The sequence below is a fragment of the Podarcis melisellensis genome (assembly GCF_964234715.1).
Source record: "Podarcis melisellensis genome assembly, chromosome: 9".
Classification (NCBI taxonomy): Eukaryota; Metazoa; Chordata; class Lepidosauria; order Squamata; family Lacertidae; genus Podarcis; species Podarcis melisellensis.
Window position 1 is genome coordinate 33925415 of NC_138541.1, and position 18170 is coordinate 33943584.

At 41.0% G+C, this 18170-nt stretch overlaps 1 long non-coding RNA gene across 1 annotated transcript in view; it reads left to right on the forward strand.

The window, feature by feature from the left end:
- The first annotated feature begins 1148 nt into the window (after nucleotides 1–1148).
- Nucleotides 1149–18170, forward strand: part of LOC309378247 — a 338029-nt gene continuing 321007 nt past the window's right edge. Inside the window, exon 1 of the long non-coding RNA XR_014171940.1 lies at nucleotides 1149–1168. This is a non-coding gene — a long non-coding RNA (uncharacterized lncRNA). The remainder of the gene's footprint in view (nucleotides 1169–18170) is intronic.

An 18170-nucleotide genomic window follows, 5' to 3' on the forward strand; every position in this document is an offset into this window, starting at 1 on the left:
ATTTCCTCACAGAACTACAGTTCCCAGAGTTTGCTGTGATATCTGCCTCCTTTGTAGCCAAGCCAGTCATTTTGCTAGGTCAGTGAAAGATGGATAACAATATTGTGTTACTAGGCAGTGGTAAGACCTTGTTTCCAATGACAGCTGGCTGACGTGAAAGTGCTGGGAACATATTTTGCTGTTCGCAAGTGCTAGCTCTGGGAAATCAGGGATATAATTAATAATACTGGCTGCATAGCCATCTCTGCAGGTCTGACACCTGGGTCAAATGTTTTATCAGTTCAACAGGAGTATAGGGGAACAAGAATTTAGAAGCAGCAGCCGAGAATAGCTGCCAAACACCTTGTCAACAATAAATGGCAATTATGACAGAGCAACTTTAGGATAACAATACAATTAGGATAGGGGGAAGAGACACAATATTGTTCTTAGGCCAATGAGTCCAGTTTCTCAAACATGTACTATATTTTTAGACTTTGGAGTGGCATGTTCCATATAAAGATATAATTTTCAGTTCTCTAATGAGATGCAGCAGGATATCTTCAGGCATAAGGGGAAAAAACCAATTCCTGAGAGACAGGATTCCTATGACCTGCAGGGAATGTTCCTTCCTTCCTTCAAACAAACATGCATGGAGACCACAAAAAGCACTTTGTAAAATTTGACGAAATGTCAAACATGCAAAAGCTGGGGGAAATGACTGTGTGTGTATATATACACTTTATATGCGCTAGCAAATGTGATTGACACTTTGGAGACTTTTGCCACAGAGCCTTCATAGTACAATCAGTAGCATTTTGAGACTCTTGACACTTTCATATGCTTTAGTTTTACCTTAGAGGAACCAGAGCCAAAGACAGGAAGATAATTCACTCTCTGCTCACATCTGACAAATGATGTTGATCTCTAGAATACAAATGATGTTGCTAATTTGTGTCAAACCTGATGGGAGTGTTTTTAGTGATGAGTATTTTGAGGCAAAAGGATTCAGACATGAGGCTAGCATTCTCTCTGAAACATGATTGCAACTCATAATCAATTGTTTAGTAAAAACCAAGTCCTCCTGATTTTAAGCATGCTCATCAACTCATTAACATTTTTTAAAAAAAATTAGGAGCATTACAAAATAGCACCATCTGCTATTTGAAAATGGTTTTATCTTATTTATGTTATGTTATTTATTTTATTGTTAAGTCACTGTGTCGTGTTTCATAGGAAACAATTCATAAATGAAACAAACAAATACAATTCACTGATCTCTCTTAAAGGTATTTCCTGAACAAAAGCTGACCCCAGTTAACGAACACCTGATCTAGATGAAACCACCCTTTCAAGCATAGGAGCCAACTCCTAGGGGCCCGAGGTCCCTTAGTGCCCCCCAATAAAATATTTGAGGGGGCTGGCCCCCCCCCCGAAGATGATGGGCATTGACAGTCAAATGGTGTGTGCACGCTATGTCATGTGATTGATTAGGCGGTGTGGGGCTTAGCTGCCGCTGCCCATATTTTATTCAAGTTGGCACCCCTGCTTTCAAGGTCTTAAAACTGCTGCTTTTGAGCTGTAATTTTGGTTGACAAAACAAGTAGCCTTAGTTATTGAAGATTTTCCTGTTTTGAGATTTAATTACAATGCATGCTAGATCGTGTTCTTTGCACATTTCCCACAGGAATCTGGTCGGCCACTATGAGAACAGGATGGTGGACCAGATGGGATGTTGACTGCTGCTCCAGAAAACATTTGCATAATATAATAAATGTTTGTAAGGATGCCATCGCCCCAAGAAAAACAGGCACTTTTAAAAGCATAAGTAGCAGAAGGTCAGATTCTGAAGCTGAGGCTCCAATACTTTGGCCACCACATGAGAAAAGAAGACTCCCTGGAAAGGACCCTGATGTTGGGAAAGATGGAGGGCACATGAAGAAGGGGACGACAGAGGGCGAGATGGTTGGATAGTGTTCTCGAAGCTACCAGCATGAGTTTGACCAAGCTGCGGGAGGCAGTGGAAGACAGGAGTGCCTGGCGTGCTCTGGTCCATGGGGTCACGAAGAGTCGGACACGACTAAATGACTAAACAACAACAACAAGTTTCGAGATATTGTTGAGAAGTCACAGCAGGAGAAGTGAGCCTTGTTTGTTGCTTCCCTGTTCAAAATAATCTTAAAAGCTGCTTACTCCCTCTCCACATTTAGAAACCAAACAGCTTTGAAGGCAATATGGAACAGAGAATTAATGACTGGGAGGAAAGGGTTAGATTCTGCCTGCTGTTTCTCTGCTTCAATGTGACCCTCCCAAAGCTCATTTTGCTTAGAGGGTGCAAAGACAGTCTGGAATTCCCTGCATAAATCTGCGTGTAGCAATGCATAGTTGTTGTTTTTTAATGAACTCAAATGGTTCTCTTTGCAGTTTTTACAGAGGAAAACTGATGTCTTAGGACCAAAAGGTTAAAATATTAAACTCTGATGTTAGTTCAGTGACCTGGAAGTCAAATCAGGGCATTGCAGCTCCAAAAGAATTTTTAATAACTTGAGATTTGTGGAAGCAAAGGTTTCTTGCTCCCTATAGTTTTATGTATGTGTTGAAGGTGGGCCTTAAAAATTATGAATAACATAGAATTCTCATAAATGTCTTTACAATTTGTATTGTGCTGAGATCTAAAGCTGTTTCTGTCCAAATGGATCAGTTTCATCTGATTTCCCAAGGTTTGCCAACAAGATTGTTTGGAATTCTACCATCTATTTTATGTTCCTATCACAGCTAGTCAAAGCCAGCCAGAAGAGGCCAAGTCTCTGATTAACATAAGCTATTTATGCCTCGTACCTACAGGACCGCCTCTCCTGGTATGCCCCACAGAGAAACTTACGGTCTTCAAATAAAAACATCTTGAAGGTCCCAGGCCACAGAGAAGTTAGGCTGGCCTCAACTAGAGCCAGGGCTTTTTCGGCTGTGGCTCCGATCTGGTGGAACGCTCTGTCACTAGAGACTAGGGCCCTGCGGGACTTGACATCTTTCCGTAGGGCCTGCAAGACAGAGCTGTTCCACCAGGCCTTTGGCCAGGGCACAGCCTGACTCCCTCCCTCGGCAATCTTCGTGGAGCTCTGGCACAATGGTTGCCAGTGGCCTGATTTGAATCAATTTTATAATGAATGATTTTAGATTGTTGTTTGTACTGTACTTTTGTACTGTTTTATTTTTGTTAGCCGCCCTGAGCCCGGCTTTGGCTGGGGAGGGCGGGATATAAATAAAATTTATTATTATTATTATTATTATTTTATTGTTTTCTGAGAGTATTGTATTCTCAGTATTAAAGCTGGTGATTATTTAGACATTTGTTAGATTTAAAAGATCAGACAAATGTAAATAAATAATCATTCAAACAATTCATTTTTTATATTAATTTTCTATACAGTACTACCCTTCATCCGAGGAAGGTAGGGCAATTTACAATATAAAAACACCAAAGCACACAACACAAACGATAACACCCCTCCCCCATTGTTAAAAAGGCCATAGACTGTTTAATTAACCAAAGGCCTGGGAGAAGAGGAATGTTCAGGTTGGTTCATGTGGGGAGAGGCAGTCCTTGAAGTATTGTGGTTCTGAGCCATTTAAGGCTTTATAGGTCTAAATGTGACTTTGAATTGGGTATAGAAATCAGTTGGCAGCCAAGTGTAGTCAGGCCAGGATTGGTGTTATACGCTCAAACTGCCTTACCCCGGTGAGCAACCTGGCTGAATTCTGCACCAGCTGAAGTTTGCAAACCTTCTTCAAAGGCAGCCCCAAGGATAACACATTGCAGTAATCTAACCTAGAGGGTACCAGAGCATTGATGAGAGAAATTAGGCTATCCTTGTCCAGCTAGGGGTGGAGCTGGGCCACCAGCCGAGGCTGATGGAAGGCACTCCACACCACCAAAGCCACCAGAACCTCAAGTGACAGCCTCCATCCAGAAGTACCCCCAAGCTCCATCCCCACTCCTTCAGAGGGAGTATAATTCCATTGAAAGCAGGCAACCATTTGGTATAGCAAACTGCCCATTAACAGTACCTCATTCTTACCTGGATTGAGCTTCAGTTTACTGGCTTTCATCCAGTCCATTACTGAGAGAAAACATCAGTCCAGCACATCCATCGCTGCACCTGCAGATGCCATGACTGATGATATCAAAAGCCATTGAGAGGTTGGAGAGAATTAACAGGGACACATTTCTCCTGCCTCTCTTTTGACATAGGTCATAATACAGGGCAACCCAAGCAGTTTCTGTGCCAGAATGAGGCCTAAACTCCAACTGAAATGGATATTATTATTATCATTTCAATTTATATACTGCTCTTTATCAAAAGATCCCAAAGCAGTGTACAACATTAAGAACACTTTTTATGGAGCACAATAATAAAAGCATAATCAAAAGCATAATAATAGACAACATAATTATAAAACAATAAAAAATATTAATGAAATGTTCTTTTCTTAGGAACATGTTCTTAAGAAAAATGCCAATGTGCAGTGGTGGAGCAATTATACTTGATCCTAGATCACACAGATTTTCTAGGCCAGGGATAGGGAATCTGTAACTCTCCAGGTGTTATTTGATTACAGTTTCCATCTGTCCAGTCATCATGGCTGGTGATCAGGGATAATTGTCCAACCTGGAGGGCCACAGGTTGACCTAAGAACATCAGAAGAGCCTGCTGACTATCTAGTCCAGCATCCTGTTCTCACAGTGGCCAAGCAGATAACAGGAAAACAGGCATGCAGGATCCAAGCACAAGAGCACTCTGCCACCTGGTGGCTGTCACCATTTCTAATCTAGTCCCATTTAAACCAGGTGCCCACAACTCCCGTCATCCTTGACTATGGGCCATGATGACTGGGACTGATGGGAGTTATGGTCCAAAAGATTTGGAGGGGACCAGGTTGGTTACGCCTATTTTAGACAAAAGCAACTTTAACCAAGAGACAGACAGATGAAATGTAATCATTGTGAGTCTTCAGGACCTCTCCAGATCTTTTGATATTGTAGGTGGCTAAATCCTGCTGAACAAGGTGTAGGGTTGGTTTTTGATGGTTTCACTGTTATTTATCGGTAACCTACTCTTCCTACCTTTATTTATTCATTTGCATAAATGTTGCCTTTGACATGGAAGGTGGTCATGTATAAAATCAAAGAACAGTTGCAACTGCCTAGGGATGTTGCTTATAAAAATAACATGATGGCAGCTTAAGTTTTCCTGTCTCTCACCTCTGTGCTTTCCTCCAATTCTTCATTGCATACTGTTTATTGTATATAATTTTGAAAATGAACCTAAACTCCCTATCTTCTCCCGCATTAACTTTATCTGCTTTTCAGCTGTGAGCCTCACTATGGTAATGGTTTAATTTCTACTTTCCTATACACTAGTCTCACTATTTCCCAATGATAAAATAAATAACCAAGAAATTAGGCAGACATGGATCATAACGGATAGTTTTAACAGTCACCGTGAGCAAAAATCATAGAGGCCAGCTTTCTGCCAGTATGAAACAAATCCCTAGGGGTTAATACTGATCATGAGAGATCCCTCTGAGGGTTTCCTTTCTGCCCTCAACATATAAGGTTGTTCTTATAGAAAAATGGACAGCTATTTTTATGTGGTACGATAGCCATAAAATGCACCAAAAAGTATTTCAAGGATATTAGAGGGTTGCAAATGCAGGGTTTTATAAAGAGCATTCCATTAAGTATAAAGATCAAATACTTTCTGTGGGGAAAATGATAGAATTTAATATTGAATATGTCAGTTATGAAGACCACATGGTTATTGTGAGGAATAACATTTAACCTTTCTCTTGTGGCTGATGGAGGCCAATGCAGTATTTTATTATCAACATTGTCAGGTGATTTATTACCACTGTTTCTACTCCAGTAAAACCACATTAGGCTACTCTTGATGTATCATTTGTTATCTTCAGACTCCCAACACACATTCTGCATGCATAATCTCTTTTTCTTACCCCATCTTTACAGAAAAGGGTAAATATTTAAGTCATGATTTCAGATTTATCAAAAAGTTGGAGAATAAAATACAGCAGCCAAATAGATTATGTGAGACAATGCCTGACGTTAGCATAAAGTTCCGGTTTTGCACAGAGTGATGTAATGCATCTAAAAAGATCGGCTCTGCATATTGGTGCATTCAGCACAGATTCAGGGCTGGTGGAGAATAAATCATTAACTGGCTGCAAAGGAGAACAGAGCCTTAAGGAATAAATCAGCTATTGGGTCATCTATCTATACAGTATTTCCTGGATTAATAGCTAATGACTATAAGATAAGACAAATGATCTGAAATAGCATTTCAGATAACACCAATAAATGAAACCTCAATGAGTCAAGATACTAGATTGTGGGATTTGAAAACACAAAATAACAGGAATATACCCCTCAACACTGCACACACAATCCATTCCTATGGTATTCTGGCACTTTTACCAAAGTGATTTCTAATAGCCTTATTATAGCTGACAGCAATTGTTTCTTAAGAATCTTTAGTACTCTTCATGTTGTATACTGGTCATTACATTCTCAGTGCTGCACTTTAAAATGGGCAGATTGGTTTATGTAGTGCTCTTTGACATTGAGTTGATCTAGTTTGTTGCAGATTTGTAGCCAAGTCTTCCAGTAGGAAGTGGATCCCCTTGATTTCAGTGGGATTTACAGTTGTACCTTGGAAGGCAAACAGAATCCATTCCGGAAGTCTGTTCGACTTCCAAAATGTTCAGAAACCAAAGCATGGCTCCTGATTGGCTGAAGGAAGCTCCTGCAGCCAGTTGGAAGCCATGGAAGCCCCATCCGACGTTTGGCTTCCAAAGAACGTTTGCAAACTGGAACACTCACTTCTGGGTTTGCGGCGTTTGGGAGCCAAAACGTTCAACTTGCAAGGCGTTCGGGATGCAAGGTACGATTGTATTTCCAAATGATATAGAGCCCACAGGACTAGTTACAACTAGAAGCTGGCAACCTAGCTTCACTACAGAACTGAGAATGTTCTGGCGCTAAGCAAAAAGAAGAGTTTAACTAGCAAACACAGCAATGCGCTACTTTCCCCACTTGCCTAGCAATGGAAGCCACTTTTCCTGCAATGACAAACTTGGCCTGTTTGTGAGGAACCAGGCAACTAAACTGTGGGATTACTGGTATAGATAAGAGCCCTCAATTCTGAATATCTTCCTGCATTGTGAAAAGGGTTATCAAACCAATTATAATTTGGAATCCAGGGTTCTTCCAGAATTGCATGTCTGGAATATGCACAAGAAAGTATATATTGTAAATGCGGTGGGAGCAGGTGGTTGTTGCTTCCATTAAAGTTATGTGCATCAATAAACTTAGGTCAATCTGTTGGTCCAAGTTTGAGGCCCGCCTTTTTCCTGCGGCATATCGCCTTTTTTGCTGCCCTGAGAGTGGGCGAGGTGGTAGTTGAAAGTGGTGCAAACGGCTTGATACGTGGCCTCCTATTGGAAGATGTGCAGCTGTCGGAGACGAGCATGATGGTGCACATACGTCAATCCAAAACTGACCAAGCTGGTAGAGGTGCCCTTCTCAAACTTACAGCGTCCGGGGGGCAGGGCCCATGCCCGGTAAAGGACACTAGGCGATATCTTTGCCTCAGACCGGCAGGTCAGGGTCCACTGTTGGTTCACGAAGACAGGTCACCCTTATTGAGACACCAATTCACAAGGGTTCTCCGCAAAGCGATTGAGGCTTGCGGTTTAGCTTCCCAGGATTACGCCGCTCACTCCTTCAGGATCGGCGCTGCCTCAACAGCCGCACGCTTGGGCTTGCCGGCAGATAGGATTAAGGAAATGGGTCGTTGGAAATCCAATGCTTACAAGGGTTATATACGTTAGTATCCGATCTGCGACACTGAATCTACTTACCCATTTTCTCCTTTCCTCTCGTTCTCAGCTGTTTCCAGGGGCAGTGTGTGGATTTGCGGCCACAGTATAGTCCATTGGGCCCGCGTTCGAGCGGTCAGCTGCGGCCTTACCCATCATCTTGGTTTGCCTCCTGGGATATGAGTTTCCTGGTTTTCACGACGCGGCATGCGGTGGGAAGAGCTTATGCCATTGCTGATTGACAGAGTTGCCATGTTTGGCCCTCCTGACATCCTTATCATTCACTTGGGAGAGAATGACCTGGTCAATAGGAGAAGCGTAGACTTGTTTTGGAGCATAAAAAGAGACTTGGAGGCGATCGCGGCCTTGTGCCCCGGAACAATGGTGTTCTGGTCCTCCTTTTTGAAAAGAATTGTCTGGCGCGGTGCGCAGAGCTGTATGGCCATTGAAAAAACCAGGAAACTCTTGAACCGGGCGGTAGCCCGTCGAGTGCGCTTTATGAATGGCCGAGTCATTTATCATGACCGTATCCGGATCGGCAACAAAGCCATGTACCGGAATGACGGAGTTCATCTAACAGACATTGGGAGTGACATCTGGTTGGACAGCGTCATTAGTAGCATTAGGGATTGGTTGCAGCTGTGAGGGTATTGGCGGCGAGCCCCTTTGTGGCTCGGGTGGCGGTTAGGCATTGGATTCATGTGTGTCAAGGGCTAGGTGTGGCCATCGCCTATGCTATCTACCGTGGGTTATTCCGTTAAAGGAATCTGGCGGTCGTGTATTCCGTCCGATGCCTGCTTGGCGGGAGGCCATGGCACGACCCTCAGTGACATCAGGGGGTGAGCCTATAGTTGAATTAGCATCAACAGGCTCCACTTACTGTTGAATAAACCCACCTCCTATTGTAAATGCGGTGGGAGCAGGTGGTTGTTGCTTCCATTAAAGTTATGTGCATCTGTGACAAAATAGCATTTTAAAAGCTTTTTTTGTCCAATAGGTTATTTGGAAGTGGTTAATGTGTGTGTTGTGTACAGGAGTAATGGTGTAAAAAAACACAAGTAAACAAACCTTAAAACTCTTTTTGTGCAGTGGCAGAAGCATAAAAACAGAAAGCAAACACCCTTAAAAATAACAAAATTGACTGATGTGATATTGTGGAGGGGAGGGGAGAGACCTCTCTTTAATTCTTCAAAAGGGATTTCAGAAAAATTATTTAAAAAATAAGGTCCAGGGGTTATTCTTGAAAGAAGGATTGGTTAATGTTTTTATGTGGCACAGGACATTAATGCACTCCTTTAAGAAAAATAAAAAAGTTTATAAGATAAAAAGTAAGACTTTTTTATATATAGAAAAGTGATTCTCATGTTATATTTGTGTTAGACTGCTGTTTTGTTAGACTGCTGTTTTATATTTGTGTTAGACTGCTGTTTTGTTTTTAGATCTATTCAGTGCTAGTGTGCTGCTTTGCCAAAACACAACCCAAGGCACAGAACCTTGGAATAACAGAGGCCATTTATTAACCCCTAGTAGGCAGCTCTGTGCTTGTTTACTGCAAAGTAAGCCCCATTTTGTTGAATGGAGCTTGCTCTTTACTAGAAGTGTTTAGGATTGAAGGGTAAGTTTCCCATTTCCAACCATCAGATAACACATATTACGGGGAATTTTTCTGATCTTGAAGTATTTTGCACTTGTTATGTTACTTTTGTTGCTGCTGTTATTGATTTTATGCTGTTTACCACATGATTCTTAATGTAAGCATAAAGGTAAAGGGACCCCTGACCATTAGGTCCAATTGTGACCAACTCTGGGGTTGCGGCGCTCATCTCGCTTTATTGGCCGAGGGAGTCGGCATATAGCTTCCAGGTCATGTGGCCAGCATGACTAAGCCACTTCTGGAGAACCAGAGCAGTGCACGGAAACACTGTTTACCTTTCCACCTATTTATCTGCTTGAACTTTGACGTGCTTTTGAACTGCTAGGTTGGCAGCAGCAGGGACCGAGGAACGGAAGCTCACCCCGTTGCAGGGATTCAAACCACCAACCTTCTGATCGGCAAGTCCTAGGCTTTGTGGTTTAACCCATGGTGCTACTTGCAAATAATTACTTTTTTTGAGGGGAGAGGGATACACCTTAAGACTGTATCCACTGCTAACACTTTGCTGGCACAACAGCATTTCTCTGTAATGGAACTTCTTCCTCTCCTGCCTTCAGCATACCTTCAAGATCTTAGAAGGTTTGGGAGACCCTCCAGATCATATTACAGACTCTCCAAGTGTCCCTATTTTCCAGGGACATCCGTGATCTAGAGAAATCGTCCCGGTTCTGATTTGATCCCAGAATGGCCTGCTTTTCCTTAGGATGTCCCTATTTTCATCAGAGAAATGTTGGAAGGTATGGAGTTATCTGACTCCCAAGCTGTTTGAATAGCAAGCCTGCATAGGGAAGTTTTTTTAAAAAAATGTTTAATGTTTTATTATGTTTTTAGATATGTTGGAAGCTGCCCAGAGTGGCTGGGGCAACCCAGTAAGATATGTGGGGTATAGATAGTAAAATTATCATTTTGGGATGGGATATCCCTATTTTCATCAGGGAAATGGTGGACAGCATGATATTATGAAACCACATGGAAAGTCCTGTTCCGCCAGCAGAACGTTGCAGAGCATTGGCTACAACCTGAAGAGTTTTCCTCTCCCATTTATGTCCCTCTTGAAATAAACATTGAGGACTCATAATTATCTACTCCCTGATTTGTGTCAATAATAAACTGAGGATAATCCCTAGAGCAGACTAACTTGATGTCACCGTAATTTCATTTTTCACCCCTCTCTTATTTGAATGTGAAGCACATATTTTCTTGACCAGTTGGCTTTTAATTGATTTTGCTTACAGTAGCATGATAGCATCACTAATGAATCTATCAGGGCCGTCTGAAACTAATGAAAGTTTGTCTTGTGCTGTCACACATAGCTTGTCTACATAGATTGAACTTTTGTACGATGATAGGACAGATTGGCTCATTTGTGTGTATATTGAATATTAATGGCAGCAGTGCACCGTCTTCTGGGAAACTATTTCTGTGTCAGCATCATCAATAGATCTATTTTAACAGATGTCGGGCATGTTTAATTAAAACCAAATAGTGTATATTCACTCCATGAAGTTCACAAATAGTTAGAGAATATCACTTGTTTACAGTCTGTTAACTCTAGCAGCCAAGGGAGACCTAGCATGGGCTGCTTCATTGCTTACCTGCTGATACCTCTTTTTATAAGAAACATACCCTCCAACATATTGAATTCCCAAACCGGGATGTGTAGCTTCCTGCCCAGGCTTCCACATGAGTCACCTAACCAGTGCAAGATTGCGGAGCCCAAAAGATTATGGGACACATTTTTCAGGACTGTGCTCACACAGCACCCAAAAAAGTGTGTTTGGGAGCACAGCAGAAGATTATGGTCCCGGAAAAAATGTTTTCTTCGGGGCAAGATCTTAGTGCAAAGTCACATGAGATTGCAGCACCCAAAATGGCCACCATGCCCTTGCATGAGAAAATGGGATGTCCCCTTTTTTCCAGGACACTTGTGGGATATCAGGAAGCCATTTTGGCTACATAAGCAATGACACAGTGAAAGATTGTGTCTTTTGACATAAGTGTACTTTTATGTAATCAAGAACATAGAATCATAGAATCTTAGAGTTGGAAGGGATCTAAGGGTCATTTAGTACAACCCCCTGCAATGCAGGAATCTCAGCTAAATCATCCATGGCAGATGGCCATCCAACCTCTGTCTAAAAACCTCCAAGGAAGGAGATCCACTACCTCTCATGAGAGTCTGTTCCACTGCCAAAAAATGCTTGCATTAATCAAAGCCTTTGTCCATGCAGGCCACATGCTGTTTTAACCACAACACTATGTCTGTTTATAGACAAGGTGTGCACACAAGCAAGGAATTTTAATCTTAATCATCCTTATTTGGAAATAAGTGCTGCTTTGTTCAGTGAGACTTCTGTGGCAATGTGCCTTAAGTTTGGACTATCATCTACAATTTTCCAAAGGCAAATACAGTAATTGTAGCTACTGGGCAAAATTGTGTTTCTCCATGAGATCCAGAGTGTACCAACCATTCTGTTTGGTTGGTAAATATTACTAATATCAGAACTGAATACATGGCAGAACACATGTTGTTTGACATAAAATAGGAGAACAAGATAGTCCACATGCACTCAATGGATGATCCTAGAAAACTTGCTGGTTCCTGGCTCCTAAACTGTTAAAAATGTGATGAAATTGAAACAAAGAATGCCTGAACCAACTGCAAAACAAACAAACAAATAATAAGGTGCCAATATAGGGCTGGAGCCTTGGTGTCCGATGGTCTATGTCTGGGCTCAAATCTATTCTGCTAGACAGTCCTGTTTATGATGGCAAACCTCCCTTTGAGCTATACATTTGAGATCCCACATAGCTGGAAGATAAACATGGTTTCTAGATTATCGGGAGACAATGACATTTTCTTCTAAGTGTCTCGCCCATTTTCTTTTCAAATCCCAAACAGTTCCTACCAGTATGATTAGGCAAGTAGCTGTTAAACATCTGGTTACATGATGATCTAATCCACCTAGGTATTGCCTTCCTGTGCCATTCTCCTTTGGTAATGAAGAACACTGAGATGGGGCAGCCTAAAGTTAAGGAAAGGCTTTGCTTTAAACTTGCAAGACATAGCATAAAAGTAGGTGGGCAGACTCCCAGAGGTTAGTTAACTTCTTTGTTCTGAGACTCCCTCAGGTTATCAGGCTCATGACACTGGATCTCTGAAACTATAGCCCTCTATAGACTTAACTGAGAGTAAATCCCATTGAAGTCCAGGCAGCTTTACTTCTGAGGTGACATAGCATTGCACTGTGATGGAGGAAACTCTTGCACAATAATTCAAAGAGCTGGCTACTACGAGGGTCGGTGTGAGGGAACATATACCTTTAGGGAATGATGTATTTTTTTATTAATATGTTGTATATATGACAAGAACAGTGAAAGTTCTGACTGAAAATAGCAGTATTTATGTGATAACAATATACCACCTAATAATATCTCAGCAGGTAAATGAACTGAGCACCATATTCATCAGCAAAAGATATTCCCAACCAAGTGATTATCTGCTTTCCGAATGTTATACTGAAGACACACTGCTGTGCATCACTGCAGTAGCTGTCATTACCAACATTTTGTGTAGACAGCAAACTTTGGATGCACTGTGAATATTTATTGTCACTGCACAGGGCCAAATCACAGGATGAGCATAGAATTAGTGTGAGGTGTTCAGATAGGAATAATTTCCTATAAAACTCTTGCCTCTAATTCCCTTTCTCCCTTAACTCTGGATGCGCTCAGTGTATTCAGGGGGAAAAATATAATCAGTTTTATGTGGCTGCTAACGTCCCATTTGGTAGTGTTCTTTCCCATTTACAGTCTGCTAAAGTAGAAATCGCACCATGCAGATGAATATTGTACAGCACAGGGAAACCTTTAGATGTGCCACATGTGGGTGGGCTATTAGGAAAATTGAAGTTTTTAATTCTGTTGTTCCCTACCACCATGGCTTCTAGTGGTAATAAAGAAGATAACTTACAGCATATTGAAGTTGGTGCCACTTGCTACAAAGTAATTATCCTATCAGCATCCTGGTAAAACAACGAACCCCGACAAGACATCCTTAGATATACATTTGTGATAACGTTCTTGTGGCTGAAGCAGCTGTGGTGGTGAGCGGCTTCAGTGGCTATACAGGGAATTTAGGCAGCACCTTCAGGATCAACCTGGAACACATGCCTGGAATTGTAGTACCCTATGAGGGGGTGGAGCAGGAAGGCCTTTCTGCTCACCTGTTGGTTCACCTCGAGTTTGGCGATTAGTTGGACTCTGCACCCTGGTTTCCTTATGCAGATCTATTTTGGGTTAAATAAGTACATGCTGTCCAGTTCAGCCATTTTTTCTGACTTGTGTCTTTACTACTCTGTCTGGTTGCAATGCCTCTTGCAAACTCCAGATGTAGGGTGACTTTAAAGAGTAATCTGAGCATTTAATAATTGAGTGGCATTTGTTGGGGGGCGGGATGTGACAATGAAGACAATCTGAAATCAGTGGTTCCCAAACTCTCTGCTCCTCCATGGACCTACTGTAGGGCTGTAGGTATTAGTGAACCACAACATTTTTTGGCCTGCGGTAGCAATTGTAATGCACCAGGCTAGATATTGTAAAATTGTGCTTTTATTGCTTTTCTTTATATTATAATTTGAATTCTATAGAATACAAGTTGTAATGGAATATATGAGAGAAATAAAGGAAGCCATAAAATACAATTACCGTAAGTTCAACATGAATGTTTAACATGATGGCTGCAGATGGAACAGAAATGGCAGGACTTTGCTGAGGGATTTTTGTGTGGAGCAGGGATTGGCTGCAAAAGGCAAGCCTCTGTGAAAGGGGTGGGAAAGGACTGAAAAGGCCTGTACCCAAAGCCCTCCACAAGTGTGATCTCAGTTCCTTAGGAAAATCTCTTAAAATATGTCAGCATTGTCCTTCCTCCTCTGTCCTTTTCCTCCTAAACAGCTTTGCATCTTTTTCTCTCCAAACCTCATCGTGAAGCCGGTCCTATGTGAATTTACTCAGAAGTAAGTCCCATTAAAAAGTAGAGACATCACCTTGCCAACAAAGGTCCGTATAGTAAAAGCTATGGTTTTCCCAGTAGTGATGTATGGAAGTGAAAGTTGGACCATAAAGAAGGCTGGTCGCTAAAGAATTGATGCTTTTGAATTCTGGTGCTGGAGGAGACTCTTGAGAGTCCCATGGACTGCAAGAAGATCAAACCTATCCATTCTGAAGGAAATCAGCCCTGAGTGCTCACTGGAAGGACAGATCGTGAAGCTGAGGCTCCAATACTTTGGCCACCTCATGAGAAGAGAAGACTCCCTGGAAAAGACCCTGATAATGGAGGGCACAAGGAGAAAGGAACGACAGGACGAGATTGTTGGATAGTGTTCTCGAAGCTACAAACATGAGTTTGACCAAACTGCAGGAGGCAGTGGAAGACAGAAGTGCTTAGCGTGCTCTGGTTCATGGAGTAACGAAGAGTCGGACACGACTAATCGACTAAACAACAACAACAAAAGTCCCGTCAATGGTAGATATCTCTATAGCACTGCAACTGCTACAACAGGCAGAAAATTCACTGTGGTCCACCAAATCCCTCAGAAATTTTAAAGTGGTCCATGGGGTAAAATAGTTGGGGAGCCACTATCAGAGCACCCATACACTAAACTGCGACCCAATAAAAGTACAACTGGTTGAATGATGTGCAAAACTGATGTCTTGAAATCACAGACAGGGCTTATGGCTTCTTGTAGGAAAGGTGGGGTGCAATCCTTTTGGGAGAAGCCTTGGCATTAGTGATTGAAGTGCATGACACTTAACATTCCATAGACTCCCAAGATACCTATAAGACATTATTCTCCTCTGAGCTCATTCAAAGTGCCTTTGAAGAAATGCACCTGAGTGCATTTGTTTTTCCATTTGTCTCTTCTAGCTCTTTCCTCTTAAGTATCAGGTTAGCTTAACTTGAAACATAGCTGTATCTGGTATCAAATCTATGGTTTTATATATTCTGTAGATTTGGCTTGCTGCACATCTTTGGCAGAACAAAGCACCCAATTTTTTTTCTAGCACACATGGAAATGAGCATTACAGATTCTTATGCCCTGTAAACACAATGGGAGGGACATTCATTGTAGAAATGCTATGTCTAATTGAAACCATTTTATTTCAACAAAGCCTGTTATATATCATAATTGTTACCTAGCCAGTTGGAAGCATGCACGGTGCTGGTATGAAACATTTTTGCTTCTGTACGGCTCCATATTACCAGCATGAGGTTTTTCCCCCTCCCCCTTCCTCTTCCCATTTCACTTTTATGTAGCCAAGTTCCTTGCAGTTTAGTCCCTGAGGCAATTTCTTATATTCCATAGCTAGATCATGAAAAACTCACACCCTTTCTTCAAAAATTGTGCTATTCCCTATGTGAGAAACAAGTGGGCCAAATGAACAATACCAGTTGATGCACTTCAAAAAGCCTACACATCTAGATCATACTGTTTGATCACTTCAAAGACCAATGCATTACCTTGACTTACTCTGGTGAACGCTACTGAGGGTTGGGGGGGGGGATTTATGCACTGTGAACAATCTTTAAGATGTGGAGAAAAGTAGGCAAAGTAGAATAGAGTCTTGATCCTATTGTAAACTCTAATCTGTTCCCAGAACAATGGAATAATTTTATCTTGTTTCTATATGCTTTCTATCTTTATCTGAAATGAAAGAATAGCGGGGGCAGGGAGAGAGGGAACGGTGGTGGTGGCGGAATCAAGATGGCAGCCCAAATATAAATTGTGGTAATTATGCATGCCGTTAACTACATAAAGTGGAACATCATAATTTTATTTTGAACATCTCCATAGCATTTCCTTTTTCACATACAGTTCTAAGTTACTTTGTTCTGTTTTGGAGTTATCTGTCCCAAAAGAGACACTCAAGGTGGCTTATATCTGTTCAATGTAAGCAAAGGATGTCAAAACTGGCCTTCTGAGTGTTGGTGGATTAAAAACACTCCATCATTACTGACAATTGGCCATGCTTGCTGGAACTGATGGAAGTTAAAGGTTCAACAATATCTGGAGGGCCACAGGTTCCCCATACCTGAATTAAACAATTCATAATAGAATCATAGAATTGGATGAGACCATATGGATCATCTAGTACAACTCTCTGCAATGCAAGAATCTGTTGCCCAATGTTGGACTCAAACCCACGACCTTGAGATAGCCATTGAGACAATAAAATGATTAAAGTATTTTAAAATAGATTACATATGCTTTATAAGACATACAACATCATAGAAAGCACCCCAGAATATGTTGCAGATTGCAGCAGTATCACGACTACAATCTTATGCACACTTTTACAGTAGTTGGGAATAAGCCCTATGGAACTGAATTGGACCTACATTTGATTAAACATCCTAGGATTGGACTGCATGACATTACTTTTAATATACTGAACGACTTTTCCTAAGTCTTTTAATACAAAATAATGAACTTTAAAACAGATTTCAAGCATGGACAATTCATATTTTTCTGAGACAGGAGAAATATGGGGACAGGATATTTTTGAGACCAAGAGCTTAGCAAGATATTACAGCACTCTTATATTAATATGGATAACACTATCCTGACTAGCTGATGCTTACAATTTTGAAAGGATGTTTTGCATCATGCTCTGGAACTAAAAACAGTCTCTACTTATGAGGATTGGGGGTTTGATTTAATAAGGCAATATGAAAAGAGCCGTAGTCTGCCATACCCTTTTATGGTAGTTTTAGAACAGGTAAGCCATCTGATGTGCAACTCAAATGTAAGTGAACTAGTTGGAGCTCTTGGCCTATTTTGAATGACAATCACTTAATTTCCTAGTTTAAAATATCAGAAGTATAATCAATTGATATGTTCAGTATTCAATAAAGTTGGATCCTTCAGGGGTGAAAAAATAGATTTTTAAAAATGGAAATGTGCATATTTCAGATAAATGATTGGTACAAAGTTCACAATGTCATGGGCATTTTTTTAAATATATATATATATCCCTGAGTCCCATTACATCTAATTAAATGTTCATATAGCTATAATTTTAAAAGAATTGGAATGGCGTATCTGGAAGCATGAAGGACCCATTTTGTGCAAATCTGAGACTGTGAGAAATAATGAGTACATTGTTCAGTGTCTCAGTGCTCTTGGCGATGTGAAACTGAGTTTATCACATTGTTAAAATCAAAAATATTATCTCAAACACTGTGATTCTCTCCTGAAGTATATTCTGGTGAATCAGCTTAAGGTCTCTTTAGGCTTTACATATACATATATGATTCTGATTTGATGCCCATGTTCTGGTTAGTTTCCTTGAATATATTAGTAAGAATGAGATCATTGTTGAAGTTTTTCAGTTTAAATGGGATTTTAAAACTGAAGTTTTAAAGACCAGGGAGCCCTGTTCATGCAGGTAAATTTATGGGTTTCACCATTAGTAACGTGATGGCCTGTTTACTTAGAGAAGGCTGCATTGTCTACTTTTGTTTCATTTTACTTTTGCACTCACACCAAAAATAATGGGAAAATAGACCGGTCATTGGGTGAACTAGATCTAAAATTTTAATTAAATTCTGCACAGACTCTTCAACAAAACCTAACCTAGTACA